We start from the raw sequence: 18527 nt of genomic DNA, 5'->3' as shown, positions 1-18527 counted from the left end.
AGATCCATGAACACTTGAAAAGAATGTATATCCTGCTGTTTTGGGGTGCAATGTTCTGTATACGTCTTTTAGGTTTAGTCCATTTATCATATTATTCAACCTCTCTGTTTCTTTATTGATCCTCTGCCCAGATGTTCTATCCACTGCTAAGAGTGGTGTATTGAAGTCTCCAACTATTATTGTAGAGATGTCTATTTCTCCCTTCAGTTTTGCCAATGTTTTCCTCATGTAACTTGGGGCATCCTGTTTAGGAGCATATATATTTGTGATTTTTATTTCTCCTGGTGAATCATCCTTTATTAATATGTAATGTCCTTCCTTGTCTCTAATCACAGTTTTGCTTTTAAAGTCTGTATCATCTGATATAAGTATAACTACCCCAGCTTTTTTATGGTTACTACATGCATGGAATATCTTTTTCCAAACTTTCACTTTCAGTTTATCGATATCCTTGATTCTAAGGTGAGTCTCTTGCAGGTAACATATAGATAGCTTACATTTTCTTATCCATTCTGCCAGTCCGTGTCTTTTGATTGAGAAGTTTAATCCATTAACATTCAATGCTATTACTGTAAAGGCAGTTCTTATTTCATCCATTTTTATCTTTGCATTTTGTCATTTTATATGTGATGCTTTTAGTTACTGTTACTGATATTGTCATTTCTAGACTCTCTTCCAGGCTGCTCTCTCCTGTCTTTTCTTTTCAGGTTGTAACACTCCCTTCAGTATTTCTTGAAAAGCTGGTCTTTTTGTTCTAAACACTCTCAGTTTCTGTTTATTCTAATCTCACCCTTATTTTTAAAAGATAATTTTACTGGGTATAAAATCCTTGGCTGCCAGTTTTTCTCCTGCAGTATATATATATATTTTTAAAGATTTATTTATTTATTTATTTTTCTCCATCCTCCCTCTCCAGTTGTCTGTTCTCTGTCTATTTGCTGCATCTTCTTGGTCTGCTTCTGTTGATGTCAGCAGCATGGAAATCTGTGTTTCTTTTTTTGTTGCATCATCTTGTGTCAGTTCTACACAAGTGCCGTGTGGACGGCACCATTCCTGGGCAGGCTGCACTTTCTTTCACGCTAGGCGGCTCTCCTTACAGGGCGCACTCCTTGCGCGTGGGGCTCCCCTACGCAGAGACATCCCTGTGTGGCACGGCACTCCTTGTGTGCATCAGCACTGTGCGTGGGCCAGCTCCACAGGAGTCAAGGAGGCCTGGGGTTTGAACCACAGACCTCCCATGTGGTAGATGGATGCCCTAAACACTGGGCCAAGTCCGCCGCCTCTCCTGCAGTATCCTAAATATATTACACCACTACCTTTTTGCCTCCATGGTGTCTGATGAGAAATTGGCACTTAATCTTATTGGGTATCCATTATATGTTATGTGTTGCTTTTCTCTTGCTGCACTCAGAATTCTCTCTTTGTCTCTACATTTGACATTCTGATTAGTATGTGTATCGGAGTTGGTCAGTTTGGATTTATTCATTATGCTTCTTGGACATGGATATCTATATCCTTCAATAGGGTTGGGAAATTTTCCACTATTATTTCTTCAGATATTCTTTCTGCCTCTTTTCCATTCTCTTTTCCTTCTTGGACACCCATGACATGTATTTTTGCACATCTCTTCCTGTCATTGAGTTCCCTGAGACCCTGTTCAATTTTTTTCCATTCTTTTCTTCATCAGTTCTTTTGTTTGTTCACTTTCGGAGGCCATGTCTTCAAGCTCACATATCTTTTCTTTTGCTTTTTCAAATGTGCTGTTATATGCCTCCAGTGTATTTTTAATTTCATTTATTGCAACTTTCATTCCCATAAAGTCTGCTATTTTTCTACGTATGCTTTCAAATTCTTCTTTGTGTTCATTCAATGTCTTCTTAATATCCCAATCTTTAGACATCTCATTGAATTTATTGAAGATATTTGTTTGAACATCTAAGATGAGTTGTCTCAATTCCTTTATGTCATCTGCAGGCTTATCTTGTTCCTTTAATTGGGCCATCTCTTCCTGTTTTTCTTGGTATGAATTGTAATTTTTTGTTGGTGTTTCTGCATCTGGCTTGTTAGATGTATTTTTTTCTGGGTGCAATTTCTCCCTTTAGTTTAGGGATTTCTTATCTTTTCTCTCCTGCTGGTTGTATAGTAGGAGCCAAGGATGTAGTTGGTGCTGTAAGCTATGGCGGCTAAAGATGCCCATGTTGCCCCAGGAATTGATGAAGTTTCTCCCACCTTTTTCCTCTGTCAGGGTTAGGGACAGAACTGTAGCCATGTATAATAATCCCAGTTGGGCACAAGACTGTCTGTAGTCACCTGGAGACACTGATAAAGCTTCACATCCCTTCCTCCCCTACCTTAGGAAGGGATGGAGCTATAGTTTTGGTCAGCAATCTATGCTGTGTGGGTCCAAAATGATCACAGTTGCTCAGGTAAACTGATGTATCAACAGACCCTTTCCCTACCAGGAGTGGGAATGGACCCTCTGGAGTGCCCAGCAGTCTTATCTCTGTGGGCCAGATATGCCTGCAGTTGCCCTGAGAGGCTTAGGTAGTACTGTCCCTTCTGCCCTTTAGGGGATAGGAACAGAACCACAAATGCTCAGTAGTTCAGTCCTGTAGGCTGAAAGTACCCACCATTGCCCAGAGAGGCTGAGGAAGCACCAGCTCCCTCCTATCCTGTCAGGTGGTAGGAGTGGTTCTATGGGTGCTCAACAGTCCAGTCCCTTTAGCCTGAGAATACCTGACATTGCCTGGAGAGGCTGAGGAAACACCAGCACCCTTCTATTCTCTTAAGGCATACAGTTGAATCCACAGGCATCCAACAGTTTAGTCCCTATTAGTTGAAAGTACCCACCATTGTCCAGAGAGGCTGTGGAGACACCAAAACCCTCCTATCCTATTGGCGGTGAGGGTGGATTCATAGGCATCCAATAGTCCAGTCCATGCAGGCTGAAGGTTTGCTGTGGCCCAAAAAGGCGGTGGAAAGATCAGCCCCCTTCTTTCTTATTGGGGGGTGAGGGTGTGTCCCCAAGTACCCACCAGACCAGGCTGTGTGTGCCAAAAACACCTGTAGTTACCCAAAGAGCTGGGCAAACACAGTCCATCTCTTGTCCTATTTGGGATGGAGGTGAAGCCACAGGTGTCCAATAGTCAGAGTTGTGCAGCCCGAAACTGTTGCCCTGAGAATCTGAGGCAATACCATCCCCCTCCTATCCTGTGGAGGGACACAATTGGAGATGGGCTCAAAGGCACTCAACAAATCTGTGTGGGCTGAAAATGGCTGCCATTGCCCGGAGAGGCTGAGAATACCCAGCTCCTCTCCTATTTTCTTGGGGTGCAGGGAAGCAGCCCCAGTTGTCTGACTATTCAGCCTCTGCCAGCAGAGAGCACTTGCAGTTGCCTGGAGAGCCTGGTGCAGGTTCTGCCAGCTGCCTCTCTGTTGGAGGTAGGGCTGGAGCCTAGGCTAGGGCTGCAGTCTGATCTTAGTGGAAAGAAGCCCGTCCCTAACTTCACTGGATTTCAGTCAGCCCGGCTCCCCCTCCTACTCGGGGTGGAGTCAGGATGGCAGCTACTGGGCTCTTTCCCACTTGGACAGGCTCAGACCCTAGCTGGCTCTAGGGTTATACTTTAGCCAGCCTCTTTCTCTTCCTCCACCATTTATGGGAAATGGAGCTTCTAACTCCAGCCATCAAATAGCTCCTGAGGTGGCTTGTGCCCCTAGAATAGGATGGGCACCAGCCTCTGTGGCATGGCTTGAAGCTTCCCAGAGAGGTGGTGCAGGTTCCCTTAGCTTCCTCCCTGACAGAGGTGGGACTGGGGTTTAGGCTAGACCTGCAGTCCAACCTGGGTGAAAAGAAGCCAGTCCTTACAAGCACTCTGATTTTCAGTGAGCGCTGCTTCCTGCTATGCCCAGGGCAGAGTCAGAATGGTGACCACTGGTTTCTTTCTGACCTGGACAGGCTCAAAGTTTAATTGTTCCTAGAATTCTACTTCAGCCAACAGAATCCACAAATCAGTACCTGAAGTTGGTGCCACACCATGTTTTCCTCCCATTTTTATTAGGGGAAATAAACTCTAACCACGGAATAGTTCCTGAGGCAGCTTGCACACTTTGGGCACTGACCTCTATGGTATGGAGCATTCTACTCACGATTCCTCTGTGCAGACAGGTACTCCCCTCCTTCCACACTGTCAAGGATGTTGCAGGATATTTCTTTGGTCTCCTGGGCCCTCCAAAAGGTGCTTTAGGTAGCTCTGGGTGACCACCAACCAACTGCTTCACAAGCTGACTCCAGGAGCTCCTTACTCTGATGCCATCTTGTTTCCATCCCCCTGCAATAAGTTTTGATTGGAAAGTGTGGGTACTCCAACTTTGTTCTTTTTCAAGATGTTTTTGACTATTCAGAGTCCCTTTCTGTTCCATATGAATTTTTTATTTTTTATTTTATTAGCTTTTTTAAAAGATAGATCACACAAAGTATCACATTAAAAAATATAAGAGTTTCCCATGTACTGCACTCCCCACTCCTCCCACTCCTCCCACATTGACAACTTCTTTCATTAATGTGGTACATTCATTGCATTTAATGAGTACATTTTGGAGCACTGCTACATACCATGGATTATAGTTTATGTTGTAATTTACACTCTCTCCCAGTCCATTCAGTGGGTTATGGGAGAATATATAATGTCCTGCATCTGTACTTGCACTATCATTGACGACAACTCAAAGTCCTGAAAATGCCCCAATATCACACCCCTTTTCCCCTCTCCCTCCCAAGGCCACTGTCTCCACATCAATAATATAATTTATTCTATTGTTAGAGTCACAATAATTCTAGAGTAGAATACCATTAAGTCCACTCTAATTCATATTTTATTCCTCCATCCTGAAGACCCTGGGATGGTGATGTCCACTCCACCTTTAAATCGAGAGGGGACTTAGATCCCACATGGCTGATGGAGGAATTCTCCTGCTTGCTGCTCTAGACTCTCTTGGTTCCCTGGTGTGTTGGTTGACCATCATCACCTCCCAGTTAGCTACCAGGGTAAGTACAATGAGCTGGAGTGTTGGTTTTGCAACTCTGCTAAGGCTCAGGGCCCAGCTGGTACAGAGACAGTCCAGAGATTCAAGTCTCCTGAGCATACACCTATTCCAGCACCAACCACTGGTTCAGTAAAAGTGACAGAAGATGCATGCATAGATAGGTCATATCTGAGTCCAACTCCATTGCACCCAGGAGCACATATTCCAAAGTAGAGCCCATTGGTAAGGTACTGAACTCCAGAGCCAACTGTCATGACTGTAGAATGTGGGTGGCTCCATAGTCCTCAGGGGTACCCCCACCTGGGGTTGTACCTACTTTGGTTGTTTCTGTGATCTTTCTGAGATGTGCATAATTGTGGTCTGTCTGATGACCTTGTGACTCAGTTTGAAGTCTGTCAGCCATATAAACTCATTTGTCTTTACCTTTCCTCATTTTATTCACAGTCTTTTTCTAGTTGCAGCACCAGATGGTACTTGATAGTAATCCCTCAGCACCAGGGAGACTCATTCCTAGGAGTCATGTCCCATGCTGGGGTGAAGGTAATGCATTTACATGCTATTAGAAAATGGCCACATTTGAGAAACATGGAAACTCTCAGGAGGTAAGTCTTAGGCACCCTGCAGCTCTAGGACTAGTTGAAATTTCAAGCACACAGGCTTATAAGTTTCACTTATTTTTCTTTCAGGATTTTAAATATGTTAGCCTGCTGCCTTTTGGCCTCCATGGATTCTAATGAGAAATCATCTGTTAATCTTATTGAAGATCTCTTGTATTAAATATTTGCTTCTCTTGTGCTGCTTTAAAAATTCTTTTTCATTTGGGTTTTGATGATTTGTGTTTAGATTTGGATCTCTTTGAATCTGTCCTACTTGGAGTTTGTTGAGTGTCTTGGGTGTGTAGATTCATGTCTTTCATCAGATCAGAAATCTGTGCTATTATTACTTCAAATCTTCTGCCTCTTTCTTGCTTCTCCTTCTGGGAATCCTATGATGCGTATGTGATGAAATGCTTTAAAAGTATTGCATTTTTATCTATTTAAATATAGTGGAGACAATATACAGTATGTAGTTTGGGGTCAACCCATCCTGGGTGGAAATAAATTCTTGTGATTTTATATTTTCCATTTGATGGACTAGAGCTAAACTTACCTGTTTCTAGGATGTAGAAATTACTAGTTTAGTGACTTTAGACAAATTACGTGAGATCTTTGTGCCTATTTCTCACTTATAAAAGTGAGGACATATTTTTAAAAAATATCTCCATCAGAGAATGGTTATGAAATTTGTACTTTTTATTAAAAAATTTAAGTTTAGCTTGTACCTCCCACACAATGGTCTGCATCCATGTTTATTCCTGACAAAGTGAACAACTGTACTCAGGGAGTCATTCTTGTTTTTTTTAAAGCAGGATGACAAGAATGACTCAGAAATAAGGTACATCCAAGACTTTTCATTTTCCTTCATTAGAGAAGTGAGTTTTATTTCCTTTTTGCCTTGACCTAGCCTAAAACTCTCTAGGTGAGGTGCAGAATTTATGGATGATTTGCCGAAATCTGAAATAAATGGTAAAGAACACCAAAAAGAAAATGTCACATTGAAAAATGCTCAATGGGAGGTGGATGTGGCTCAACCAGTTGCATGTCTGCCTACCACATGGGAAGATATGGGCTTGAGCCCTGGTGCTTCCTGAAGAGAATGAGCAGATGCTGAGTCTGCCGCAATGAGCTAGATGCCATACCTGCCACAATGAGCTAGTCACTGCTCCTGCTGCAACAATGTAGACACCACACTGCCACAACAGGCAGATGCCTAAGTGAGCAGATGCCACAAGCCATCAGATAGTGTAGCCCATGGGGCGTGGATGTGGCTCAGGCCATTGAGTACTTGCCTCTTGTGTGGGAAGTCCCAGGTTTGGTTCCTGGTGCCTCCTGGAGAAAGCAAGTAAAGAATGAGCTAAAAGATGAGAGAACCATCTGTGGGAAGAGTTAAATAAATTTAAAAAAAAAATCTTAATCTGTACAGTGTGAATTCCTAGGGTACAGTAAGGATAATTCACCTGCACCAAGGGCAGAGAAGTGGGTAAGACACAGCTGATCCAGTAGGCAGAGATGAGTCTCATTTTCATTCTCTATCCTCAGTCCCTTTTATCCTTGACTCCCATCCCTTCAAATCAGAACCCATTTGCCATCAATTTGTGCTCCTTTCCACACTGCATTAGATGGCTCACAGGAGACCTTAAAACACTTAAGTCTGGCGTAAGTCTAATTTAACATGTCACAACTCATCCAAGTCAATATGTTCTCTACAATTGATTTACAGAAAATAGATGCATGAGAATTACATAAAGGAACAAGTAAAAGATTTTATTCATAAAATATATGGAAGACAGACAAGGATTCTAGGAGAAAACTGCAGATTAGGGAGAAAAAAAGAGTAGAGAGCAATGTGCATATTGCCTGCTCTAAGTCTGAAAGGAAAAGGCTGAGGGCCTCCTACTCTTATCACAAGGATTCTGGGTACTGGGGTCTGCCAGGCTAATTGCCTCATACTCCACAAATGTAGGAAAAACCTGCAGAAAAGAGGTGGCGAGGAGATGGTGGATCTCTGGGGGAAAGGAATTACTTGCTTGTGATATGGATCCATAGGCCCAGCACCCTCTACTCCCTCAGAAGCTGAACCCACAAGACAAAGCTGGATTCATGATTGTCTCCCCCAGTGATTATTCAGGAAAACCAGTGAGAAAATGCACTAAACCTGGGAAACAGACACCCGGGTCCCAAATAAGGCATTCTCTTCTTGCTGCTATCCTAGGCTGTATGAAGGTTTGGGAGAATCATTACCACCTTGCAAAGATGACAAGAACAGGATTCTTTCTTTCCTGCCCAGGTCTACTTCAAGGAAAAGAAAGGAAAGTTCTAACTGGCCTCCTGAAGCTGGAGGCAGAAGAAACAAAGTTGGCAATAGGGTTATACCTCTCTTCAGGTGCCACAGTGGAACTCACTGCAAAGTGTACACGTTTGTGATTCCTTATACTGGGACCTTCTGCTCACACACACCTATGGTCTTGGGCGTCCAGCTTATTTGAGGAAAACAGAGCTCAAGGGTAAGATTGCATTACACCCCTAGACAGGACAGAAATAAGGTCCTACTAGGGTTATGTGAACATTGGCTAATTCTTGAGATTGTGTTTTTTTGAAGCCAACTTTCTTTTACTAGATCCTAAGATCATGGATCTTGATACAGAAAACAGAACTTGTTCATGACCCAGTAGTTCCTTGTTCAACAAAGCTCTGGGCAGTGAAGAGGGATCCCTAGAGACGAGGCCATTACTTTTTCTTTGTACTAGAGATGGGGTTATTTGACTAAAGGATTGGACAATCATACATTTAAATATGGCCTTTGCTGTCAGTGGTCCTGATTCCTCTCTTTGCAGTTAAGTGGGCTCTGCTTGGATGGGCCATGGTGCTATAATTAAAAATAAGGACTATGGCACCCCTAAACAGTTTGGATAGAATAACCAGGACTAGTAGCTATGTGCAGTGAGGCTACAGAGAGATTGAGAGGTGAGGAATTTTCTTGTCTGTTTTGTTTATTATTGTTTGAATAATGAAAATAATTAATGGTTGAAGTGATGAATCCACAGCTATATGATTATAGCTAATACCATTGATTGTACACTTTGGATGAATTGTCTGCTTATTTATATGTATTAATATAATGGTTTTGTCAAAAAAGTAAGGACTATGGTACCTCCAAACATGGGGTTATCCTTAATGGTTCAGAATCACATACTGACCAAAGGGATTCTCTGGGATCAGGGGCTCCATTTTGTTGGGACCAAGCTTCCCACGTAGGTGTTTATGGTGCTAGGGGTCCTACTTATTTATTCTCTTATACCAAGTGCTCTAGAAGAAGTTTGCTCTAGAGGCATCCTCTCTTTTGCCAGCTCTGGTTGCTGCTGAAACCCCCAACTTGGAAAAGTATGGGGTAGGGCTGCCAAATGTGGAACAGCACTGCCAGTTGTCAGGGTCTGAGCAGCAGCTCTGTGTAGGTGGCAGCACAACCCTTCATTTTTTTTTCCGAAAAGTGGATATTTTAGCATTAAATTTTGTAATTCTGGAGATCAAATTCTTCACCTTGGCCAGGGTTTGTCTTGCTGCTAATTGTTTGCTTAATGACTTTTAAAAAATTAATTTATTGAAATATATCACCCACATACAAACATATGTAAACACTAAGTGTATAGTAATAGTTGTGAACTTACAAAACAAACATACATAATAGCATACCAAACCCTCATAACTCACCCTACCACCAAAACCTTACATTGTTGTTAAACCTTTTTAACTAATGATTAATGAGCATTGTCAAAATATACTACTAACCAAAGTATTTTCCCGCAACCCTCCCTATTATTATTATTTTTATGTCATTTATATATGAACATACATAAACAATTAAGTGTATAGTAAAAGTTGGGAACTTACAAAGCAAATATGCATAACATCATACAGGGGTTCCATACATCAACCCTCCACCAACACCTTGCATTGTCATGAGATGTTTGTCACAAATTATGAAAGAATATTGTCAAAATCTTACTACTAGTTATAATCCTTATATTTGGTGTATTTTTCCACCAACCTACCCTACTATTTAAAAAAAATTATTTTTCATGAGAGAAGTTATAAACTTATAAAACAATCATGCACATGTGCAGAATTCCCAAGCAATACCCCTCTCTCAAAACACCATACTGTGGTGGACTATTTGTTACAGATAAGATAATGTCTTCAAATTTTTTATCATGTCCATAGTATACATTTGGTTCACATTTTCCATACCATCCCATTATCAACACAGTGCATTTTTGGCATAGATGCAAGCCTATTATATTATTAATGCTAACCACAGTTCATAGATGATTCCAGTTGTATTTTTCCCATGTGTTCCTAACACCCTGCTGTAGTGATATACATTTGCTCTAGCTCACAAAGGACACTCTTGCATCTGTACCATCAACCACAATTTTCGTCTACCTCTTGGTTTACTGTGCTGTTCAGTTCCTATATTATTCAGCATTCTGTCAATTGGCATTTGCATCCCTAGACTACCATTTTCAGCCACATCCCCATTTATAAACTAGCTATTTCTCACTACTTGTTACCATTCATTCTATACGTTTTCACACTTTTAGAGTAAAGTTAATTAAAACTTCTACATACATTAAACATCAGCAGTCCCTCTCAGTCCTTTTCTTACATCCATTAAGAATCCACCACCTACCACCAGGTCTTGAAAATATTTTCCTACATTTTCTGCTAGAAAGTTTATGGTTCCTTTATTTTTAGGTTTTTGATCCATTTGGAGTTAATTTTTGGATAAAGCTTGAGACAGAGGTCCTCTTTCCTTCTTTTGGCTATAGATATCCAATTCTTTCAGCACCATTTTGCTGAATGGACGGTTCTGCCCTAGCTATGTGGGTTTGCCAGGCTAGTCAAAAATCACTTGACTGTACGTGTGAGGATCTTTTTCTGAACTGTCAGTTTGGTTCCATTGGTTTATGTGTCTGTCTTTATGCTAGTACCATGCTGTTTTTACCACTATAACTTAGAATGATTTAAAATATGGAGATGAGGATTTGCTTTTCCTTTTATAATGTTTCTGGTTATTCAGTGCCTCTTACCCTTCCAAATAATTTGATAATTGTGTTCTCAATTTTTTTTAATCCTGGTGGAATTTTTATCAGCGTTGCATTGAATCTGTATATCAATTTGAGTATAATTGACATCTTAATGATATTTAGTCTTCCAATCCATGAGCATGGAATGTTCTTCCAGTTATTTAGGACTTTTTTGATTTCTTTTAACATTGGTTTGCAGTTTTGTAAAACATCATTGATTAAGTTTATTCCTGACTACTTGAGTTTTATCTGTCATATTTTATTTTCACCATGCTTTTGACACTTTCAGTTACTTTTATTGATACACTCTTCATTTCTAGACTCTCTTCCAGGCCTCTTGCGCCTGTCTTTTCTTTTCAGGCTCTAATACAGCCTTTAGTATTTCCTAAAAATTTGGGCTCTTGCTTAAAAATTCTCTCAGTTTCTGTTTATCTGTGAATATTCTAATCTTACCCTCATTTTTGAAAGACTGTCTTTCTGGATATAAAATTCTAGGCTGGAAGTTTTTTTCTCCTTCTCTCTTAATATAGCAGACCCCTATCTTCTTGCCTCCATGGTTTCTGATGAGAAATCAGCACTTAAGCTTATTGGGTATCCCTTATATGTGATGCAAAGCTTTTCTCTTGCTGTTTTCAGAATTTTCTCTTTGTCTTTGGCATTTGACATTCTGATTAGTGTGTGTCTCAGAGTTGGTCTATTCAGATTTTTTCAGATGGGAGGATATTTTGCTTCTTGGACATGGATATCTATGTCCTTCAATAGTGTTAGGAAATTTTCTAACATTATTTCTTTAAATATTCCTTCTGCCCCTTTTCCCTTCTCTTCTCCTTCTGGGACACCAATGACATGTATGTTTGCACATCTCTGGCTGTCATTTAGGTCCCTGAGACCTTGTTCAATTTTTTCCATTCTTCATCTGTTCTTTTGTATGTTCACTTTCAGAGGTAATTTTTTCAAGCTCACAAATCCTTTCTTCTGTCTCCTCAAATCTGCTATTATATGATTTCAGTGTTTTTTAAAATTTCATTTATTGTACCTTTCATTTCCATAAGATCTCCTATTTTTCTCTGCATGCTTTCAAATTCTTCTTTGTGCTCATCAAGTGTCTTCTTAATATCTTTAATTTCTTTAGCCATCTCATTGAATTTATTAAGATTTGAACATCTATGATTAGTTGTCTCAACTCCTTTATGTCATCTGGAGGCTTATCTTGTTCCTTTACCTGGGCCATATCTTCCTGTTTCTTGGTGTGTATTGTAATTTTTTGTTGGTGTCTTGGCAGCTGGTTTACTAGAGTATTTATTCTGGGTGCAGTTTTTCTCTTTAGTTTAGGGCTTCCTGCGCTTTCTCCCTTTCTGATTGTGCAATAGGAACCAAGGATGTAATTGGTGCTATCAACTGGAGGCTCAAGCTGCCCTCATTGTCCCAGGGACTGATGAAGCTTCTCCCAACTTTCTCCTTTCCCAGAGGTAGGGACAGAGTCACAGTTGTGTGGAATAATCCAAGTTGTGCAGGCCTAGACCGTAGTTGCCCAGAGAGTCTGATGCAGCTTCATGCCCCTTTCTCCCCTGCCTGGGATGTGGATGGGGTGTGGGCAGTAATCTATGCAGTGCAGGTCCAAGACTGCCTGCAGTTGTCCCAGTAGACTTCTGATTATTCAGTTTGTGCCAGCCAAAGGTATACTCAGTTATCCAGAGCCATCCAAGTCTACCAATCAGTAGCTGAAATTGGCTGCCAACCATCTCCTCCTTTGTTTTTGGGAAATGGAGCTTCCAATTCCAGTCACAGCCTGGGCAGCTTTCTCCACCAGATAGGACAATCACCAATCTCCGTGGCTTGGTTGACAATTTCCCAGAGATGCTGGCACAGTCCCTGCAGCTTCCTCCCTGTCGGAGGTATCACTGGGGCTTAGGCTAAACCTGCAATCTCATCTGGATGAGAAGAAGCCAGTCTCCACCAGCACTGTGATTCTCTGTCTGCCCTGCTTCCTGTCGTGCCAGGTATGAAGTTAAGATAGTGGCTCTCAGCTTCTTTCTGTCTTGCACAGGCTCAAACTTTAGGTGTTCTCAGGATTATACTTTAGTCCACTGAATTTTACTCATCAGTAGCTGGAATTGGTGCCCAGCTGTCTCTTCCTTGTCTGTTTTGGGGAAGTAGAGCTTTGAATTCCAGTGGCATAACAGCTCCCAAGGCAGCTTGTGCCTCCAGTGGAGGATGGGCAACAGCATCCGTGGTGTGGAGTGCTCTACTTATGAATCTTCTCTGCAGATGGGCAACCTCCTTCCATTCCTTCAAGGGTGGTGCAGGATGCTCTTCTGGCTTCCTGGAGCCCCCAGACAGGTGCTTCAGCTAGCTCAGATAACTCTGGGTGTTTACTAACTGCCCTGTGGCAGGAGCTGACTCTAGGAGCTCCTTACTCTGCCACCATCTTGCTGTCTACCTGCTTAATGACTTTTTAAAGTTATTATTTTTTTGTTAAGGTTTTAGTCTTTATTGCATGTGGTCACAGAAGTTTCTATTCTTTTAGCTCACTGGTCAGTTTGTGATTTGACAGATATTTCCTTCTATGCTTGGAACTAAAGGGGGTGTGGGTGGAGAAATCTGGTTTGTCCTGGTTGATTTTGCATTGGAGGACTCCTTCACATGCTTAGCCCAGGCCATTTACCAGTCTGACTTAGCCTTCACATACTGCTTAGGTGGACCCTAATGATCAGCCAGAGGTGAACATTTTTGGTTTTCTCAGGAGTCTCTCAGCATGTCTCAGTGACATTGGTTCTCAGATATATACAGGAGCTTTTTTTTTACAAATCAATTGTATTGGTACATACTTATAAAGCATAAATCCATCCAAAGTGTTCAGTCTGTGGTATTTGATGTAATCACATATTTGTGCCCCCATCACATCAGTCATTCTTAGAGCACATTCATTATTCCAATAACAATAATAAACAAAAAACAAACAAAACTCATCACCTCTCAATCTCTCTATGCTGCTCCTGCTATGCATACCTGTTATTATTTTTCCTTCTTGCTATTTAATAGTATATTTGTATTTAATTTTTTAAAAAGTCTTCTATATGCAATATATTAACCATATCCACTGTTTTACATAGCTGCTATTATTTTCCTCCTTTCTATTAAAAAGTTTATTTGTATTTATATTTTTAAAACAGTCTTCTATATGCAGTATCACTCATATCACAAGGTGAGGTGATATTATGTGGTTTTACTGTCATATAAATACTATGTTATACTTTTCAGCTTTCCTTCTAGTAATATACATGACCTTAGTCTTTCCCTTTCAACCACTGTCATACCATAAAATAGCAATGGTAGTTACAAACACCATATACTTTCCCCATTTCTGTTCATTTCCAAAGATTTACACCAATTTTCTTATTAATGCTACACAGATTAAACCTCCGCTTTCTGTTCTCTACCTTCTTTCTATTTTCTGGTGAATGATATTCACCAGAATAATATTCTAATTATTAACTTCATGATTTTATACAATATATTTAGATGATAACAGTGCAATCATATTGTATTTATCTTTTTGTGTCTGGTTTGCTTCACTCAACATAATACCTCACAGGTTCATCCATGTTGTCATATACTTCATGACTTCCTTTCTTCTTACTGTTGCTTAATATTCCATTGTGTATATACACCACAATGTGTGTATATATGGGAGCTTTCAAAGCTCTGATTACCCCATGTTTCTCTTCCACAGTCTTTCTTCCCATGCTTTTGTCCGTCTCTTTGCCCTGTCTGTTATCCTTTTCACAGGCAGCAATGTGTACCATATTTACCCTTATATGCTTTTAGCAAATGTGAGTTAGGAGGCTGTTCCTGGTCTGAGACATTTCCTCAGCAGGTAGAAGAAAAGGGAAGACCCTCAGGCCTTCCTTCAGTGAGTCATCAGTTAAGTAAAAAGGCTCAACTGTGTTCCATTGACACAACTTCTGTATTTCTTCCTCTCACATCAGCAAGCCACCTTAGTAATGTGGGCCACAGTCTCCATGGTTTCTGTTGCACTGAGACCTGGGGATGGAAGGTAGGTAAGTTAAAATGGCACAACACTCTTACTGAAATTTAGCTGCTTCTTTCTTCATTATGGATTCTGTTAATTGTTTTAAGTTTTGATTAAATTCCAGAGCTTTGAAAAGTTATTTTGACTGTAGTTTTTAGTTTATTCATTGCTTTAGCACAGAGAAGGAAATTCCGGATTTCTTACTGCACCATTTCTGGCAACAATACCATTTCTTGGTAGTTTATATGTTCAATCAAATGTTTATTTGAAATATATCATCGTGCTTTTTTGCCACATATATGGCTACTCCAGCAATTGCGTAATATTCATTGGAGGGCTGGACCTGTCATAATTTTGTTTTTTTCTTGTGTTTTCAATATGAGAATCTTCTAACTTTGACATTATTTTATCAGACACTGACAGTTCTATTCTGTGAAAGTTAAATCTATTTATGGATATAGTATTTTTTGTTATCCATGTACCAACTGATAGACATTTCTATTTTTTATTCCAATTTTAGCTGCCATGAAGTTGTGCTATAGTTCATTTCATAGACATGATTTAATTTCTCTTAGATGGATTGCTTGAGGTGAAATTAGCAAGGAATATGGTAAGTTTATATTTTTATGAAACTGACAAAAATGTTTCCCAAAGTGGCAGTATCATTTTTGTATTCTCACAAGAAATATATGTGGGTTCCAGTTTTTTCCACATCTTTTTTAGTACTTGGTATTATCTCTTGATTTTACTCATTCCAGGTGTGTTTATGATAATTCATAGCTGATTTTAATTTGTATTTTAGTAGTCATGGAAAGCATTGACTATTTCTTCTTTGTTGAATGGCTTTTCACATGTTTGTTCATTTTTAAGTGTTGTTTGTCTTCTTATTATTGAGTTGAGTACTTTATAGTTCTGGATACAAGTCTTTTTTCTGACATATTATTTCGAAATATTTTCTGCCAGTATGTGTTTTTTTATTTTAATGAATTGTAGACCTAATGTAAGAGCAAAAGTGAAAAAAAACAACAGAATAAAAATATAGGAGAAAATCTTGTGACCTTGAGTTATCCAAAGTGTCTAAGATGTGATTCCAAAAGCTCAAATCATAAAGAAAGAAGAAATTATTGGGCATAATTAAAATTAAATATTTTTGTCTTGAAAGACACCATGATAGAAGTGTTCCAGAACTGGATTGTGGCGATAATGAAGCAATGTAATAAATATATTCAGTGTTTAGAAAGACAGTGGCCTGAGAATTTGAAGTTATTTGTTGAACTACGACTAAATGAGGATTCTAAGAGAAGGAGTGTCCTTGGTGGAAGCTTCAAAGGAGACAGACATGATAATTCATGAATTTCTAACTTTGTTTAGGGAGCTTACTTTGTGTGGGTTTATTTTATTGACAAATGTTACAAAAAATAACTAGGAGGAGATAATATTTAATATAATAACATCAAACATTGAAAGTAAAACCTATTTCTAAAACTCACTCTAAATCTATCAAACTAAAAATCAAACTTTTCCTAAATTGGCTGATTAGAGAAAGGGTATAAGGGGTTGAATTCTGAGGTATCTCCATTTCTTTGGTATTATGTCTTCTTTCAGTCACCAAATACCAGCTCTCCTGATGCTCAGGCTGAAACCTTCAGGTCATGCATGGTCTTTGTAGCTATCAATTTTAGAATCTATAGAAAAACACAAGTTCTGGAAACTAGGGAAGCATAGAGATGAATGGAGGAGTAAGCTGAGCATGGAGACCCTACAGGCACTGACAACCCTCTTCTCCAAATTAAGGAGCCATTGAATAGATGGCTGAGTAGCCTAGGGGCTTATATGGGAAGGCTTTCTGTTCCCTGGGGAAGAAGTTCTCAGAAAACCCTTCACTTGCCGTGCCTATTTTTAACCAGCTAGTTCTTTTTTTTTTTTTTTAAGATTTATTTCTCTCCCTTCCCCCCCATCCTGGTCGTCTGTTCCGTGTGTCTATTTGCTGCGTCTTCTTTGTCCGCTTCTGTTGTTGTCAGCGGCACAGGAATCTGTGTTTCATTTTGTTGCGTCATCTTATTGTGTCAGCTCTCCACGTGTGCGGCACCATTCCTGGGCAGGCTGCACTTTCTTTCGCACTGGGTGGCTCTTCTTACTGGGCACACTCCTTGCACGTGGGACAACCCTGTGTGGCAGGGCACTCCTTGCGTGCATCGGCACTGGGCATGGGCCAGCTCCACATGGTAGTTCTTAATCTCCACTTGCATATTCACATAAAATAGCAGCTATCCTAGTGTTCCCCTTAGCTTTGCTGAATTTCTTAAAGTGCTGAAGAGAAATCTAGAAAAGCAGTGGATTCCATATGTACTTGTCTTCTTTCCACTCTTATTCTGACCTGCTCCGCATTTCCTCTTCTTTTTTTGTCTTTATTTTTTTCATGTTATATTAAAAAAATATGAGGTCCCAATATACTCTCCACCCCCCTCACTCCACTCCTCCCATAACCACAACCTCCTCCATCATCATGAAACATTCATTGCACTTGTTGAATACATCTCTGAGCACTGCTGCACCACATGGTCTATGGTTCACATTATAGTTTACACTCTCCCCCAGTCCACCCAGTGGACCATGGGAGGACGTACAATGTCCAGTAACTGTCCCTGCAGTATCACCTAGGACAACTCCAAGTCCTGGAAATGCCCCCACATCACATTTCTTCTTCCCACTCCCTACCCTCAGCAGCTACTGTGGTCAATTTCTCCACATCAATGCTACATTTACTTCCATTACTAATCCCAATAGTTCCAGAATAGAATATCAGTAAGTCCACTCGAATCCATACTCTATTCCTCCATTCTGTGGACCCTGGGATGGTTATGTCCACTCCACCTCTATATCAAAAAGGTGTTTAGATGGTATATATATACAATGGAATACTACTCAGCTTTAAGAACGAATACACTACAAACACATGTGATAACATGGATGAATCTTGAGAACCTTATGTTGAGTGAAGCAACCCAGGCATTGAAGGACAAATATTATGCAACCTCAATGATATGAAATAAGTAAACCAAGCTACCTCAGAGAGCTAGAGACCAGATGATAGGTTTAAAGGAAGTTGGGGGGTAGAGGAATGTTGTGAGCTGACACCTACCTGGGTGAAATCTATGATAAGCTGGAGGTAAGTATTTGTACAGGGAAGGGATAAAATGGGTGCATAGGGATACCTTTGGGTGGGGCTTTTTGGGCTTGAGGGGGGCTAGGGATGGGAGGATGGGTAATATGGCCCAAGAAATTGGGGATGGGGGTGGGGGAACATATGAACATAGGAGATTGCCAGGTATGAGGTTGAGAGTATAATGTTGAGAAAATTTTTTTAAAAATATAGTAAGGAAGGTTACCTGTTTAAGATGCTTAAAGGGGAGATTCTGACATTTCCTCTTCTTGCTCCTCTCTATTTCTCTTTATTTCCCAAATCTCTTCTCTTTAACCTGGTACAGGATAATTTCTGGAACCACATTTGTTCTAGAACAGTGTTGACAGTTGGAAGAGAGGGAAGAAAACATTATGCTTATCCAGTTGACCCATTGCAGGTAACACCTGTGTAGTCTGAGGAAAGTTCACTGGGAGGGGTGTGAGTAGAGTTTGGAGAATGGGGAAGACCTGTCTGCCTGGAGCTATGCTATGGGTTCTGAGAGGAGCAGAGACCCCTCCACCCTGTGGTCCAGAGAAACTATTGTGGGCATGGTTGATTCCAGGAGACCAAGTCAGCAGGAGTGT

The 18527-nt window shown here is 40.4% G+C and overlaps 1 long non-coding RNA gene across 2 annotated transcripts in view; it reads left to right on the top strand.

The window, feature by feature from the left end:
- Window positions 1–18527, top strand: part of LOC111759896 (uncharacterized) — a 62605-nt gene that overhangs the window by 10487 nt on the left and 33591 nt on the right. For both annotated transcript variants that reach the window (XR_002793743.2, XR_009181914.1), the window contains one exon: window positions 4892–5044. This is a non-coding gene — a long non-coding RNA (uncharacterized lncRNA). The remainder of the gene's footprint in view (window positions 1–4891; window positions 5045–18527) is intronic.

The sequence above is a fragment of the Dasypus novemcinctus genome, chromosome 19 (genome assembly GCF_030445035.2).
Source record: "Dasypus novemcinctus isolate mDasNov1 chromosome 19, mDasNov1.1.hap2, whole genome shotgun sequence".
NCBI lineage: Eukaryota > Metazoa > Chordata > Mammalia > Cingulata > Dasypodidae > Dasypus > Dasypus novemcinctus.
The sequence above is the reverse complement of the archived record's forward strand: the minus strand, read 5'-3'. Positions and strand labels throughout refer to the sequence as shown.